At 49.0% G+C, this 2,464-nt stretch overlaps 1 protein-coding gene across 3 annotated transcripts in view; it reads right to left on the reverse strand.

The window, feature by feature from the left end:
• KATNB1 (katanin regulatory subunit B1) overlaps positions 1-225 on the reverse strand; it is a 29,548-nt gene extending 29,323 nt beyond the window's left edge. Inside the window, exon 1 of one of the 3 annotated variants that reach the window (XM_019535498.1) lies at positions 203-225. The gene's annotated coding sequence lies outside the window, so the exon portion shown is untranslated. Of the gene's footprint in view, positions 1-95 lie in introns of all 3 variants that reach the window. The other 2 variants (XM_019535496.1, XM_019535497.1) reach the window with 2 other exon arrangements.
• Positions 226-2,464: the final 2,239 nt, after the last annotated feature.

Below are 2,464 nucleotides of genomic sequence, written 5' to 3' on the forward strand. Positions count from 1 at the left end.
TTCCCTCGTGCCCGTGGGCTCACGTCCCGCCCGGATGAATAAGCCCCTCACCCACGAGCCGAGCCCAGCCGAACCGACACGGACCCTCCCCCCACCTGCAGCGCCCCCGAGCCCAGCTCCCCGCTCCCGGCGCCGGCGCCCACCTGCTCCCATCCCCCAGCCTGATTGGCCACTGCCTGACAACCAGCCCCTCACAACAAACCTCGGGCCCAACCCAGGCCCTCCCCGAGCTCCGCCAATCACACGCACCGACTGCATCCGGGCCCGCCCCCACGAGAAGCAGTGTTACCAATCAAAGCGGACCGCCATCCCCGCCACTCCTCAGCCAGTGAGGAGCCGCGGTGGAGACGTCTTTCAGTCACGTCGGCCAATCAGAAGGCAGAATGGTTAAAACCCGCCCCCGCCCGCAGCGGCGAGGCCAATAATGGTTCAATTGGGCCTCTTAGTTACCGCGGCGCCTGTGACCATTGAGAGCAGTGCTTATTAGCGGACTGTCTCCCCCACCCGACCCCATCCAAACACGCACTTCGTAGCCAATGAGGAAGGAGAAAGCGAGAGAGACTGGGAAGTTGTGTGGCCACCTTGCCGCCATGGTAGATTAAGGCAGAGTAACACAGACTACTTGAAGGAGGGGCACTGCCTGTGGGCGGCCCCTCCCCGCAGCGCCAGTAGCGATGGGCCGGGCCTGGCCCGGCCTGCGGGGGCATACCTGCTTCTAGTAAATCATGTGTCCCTCGTTTCTTTTTGATACCTTCTTGCGGGGCCGCGTCCGAAAGCTTCTCACTGAAACTCGGATGTGCCACGTCTGCCGCCCGCCCTCTAGGCGCTCTCAGCTGCCTTGGTTCTTGTTCTTGGCGAGTCCATTTTAGCTGTTTCTTACCTATGAGTTATCCTCTAGATGCTTACAAAAGGACTGTTTATCATTTAATCCCTATCTCTCTAGGTGTCAAATTTGGTTGACAAGCTTATCGTCCTCCAAATAATCCGCCCTCTGCCTTTTTTTAAATGATAGGCATTATATTTGCTTTTCTGTATTTCTCTGAGACCTCCCCAAAGTGCCTGGAGTTCAAGAAGACAATCAGAGGTTGCTTTGGCTATTTCCTAGGATTCTTTTGTGTAAATTTTGGGTTCTTTCATGAAAACTGTCAGGCCCTCCTGACTTGAATATGCACCACATATCTAAATCCTTTTAAATGTGTTCTTTCCCTATTTGGCCCGTAGTGTTAAAAGAAAAAGAAATGCACTGTGATCAAAGGAGTATGTTTTGATGTCAAAATGGGGGCAGCAGTGAAAGGGACAGGGTGTTGTCAGTGTTGTTGCCAACCAGAGTTGTGTCATACGACAGAACATGCGGGAGTGACTTGCTTGCATCAGAAGAGATGCAGTGATTCAACAGTCAATGTGTGAAAGTTGAAGCTTGACAAATTCAGATTGGAAATCAGAGTGTGATTAAGGACTGGAACAAGCTACCGAGAAGTGGTAGATTCTCCAACTCCTGGTATTTTCAAACAACTGCATATCTCAGGGATTATTGTCCGGGGGTGCTTAGATTAATAGATCCATAGATGTGAGGGTTGGAAGGGAACTCAGTACGTCATTGGGCACTTTCCTGCCCTGGGCAGGGAAGTGAGCTGGGGTCAAATGACCCAAGCTAGGTGCTTGTTGAGTCTCCTCTCAAAGACCCCCAGGGTAGGTGAGAGCACCACCTCCCTTGGAAGCCCATTCCAGATTCTGGCAACCCTTATTGCGAAGAAGTTCTTTCTAAAGTCCAGTCTAAATCTCTGTGTCAATTTGTGGCCATTGTTCCTAGTTACTCCAGGGGTTGCAGAAGGCCCTAGGGGGTATGTGCAGGCAGGTAGGTGGGTGGGGATGGAGCGCTGCCATAAATCATCCTGTGCTGCTGCACAGGTATCACCCCCTGCTTCACGTCTGGCCACCAGGGGTATACTGATCCAAAAAGGTTGAAAACCCCTAGTATATATGTTTCAGTCACATAAAAGTGATTGGGCTCAATACTATTCCTTATTACCTTTTTAAAATTACTTGGAAGCTGTAATGATAATTGCTGAATTGCTGTATTTGTGGAAAACAAGCAAATATATAGTTAAAATTGCTGTTTTGTTATAAATAATGCTAGCACATGAGTTTTTGCATATTTAGAAAATATTTTTGGAGTTCAAGGGAATCAACTTTACAAATAGCTAATATCAAGGGACAGTATTATCATAGAACAAGTTTCAAGATGTGGACAAAAAAATCAACAGGCCCTGATGTGTAACCTTGATCCATAGCTTACAAAATAAGCAGCTAAAACTTAGGGCTCATTTGGACTGTAGAATTTGACCATGATATAACTGAATCAGAAGGCAAATGTGTTCCCCTTCGACTGATTTGTTTGTTGGCCTTAAAACGACAGGGTAGCAAGAATGCAGATGACCAAGTATGAAATGATTAACACAAGATA

The sequence above is a fragment of the Crocodylus porosus genome, unplaced genomic scaffold (assembly GCF_001723895.1).
Source record: "Crocodylus porosus isolate Cpor-Errol unplaced genomic scaffold, CroPor_comp1, whole genome shotgun sequence".
NCBI lineage: Eukaryota > Metazoa > Chordata > Crocodylia > Crocodylidae > Crocodylus > Crocodylus porosus.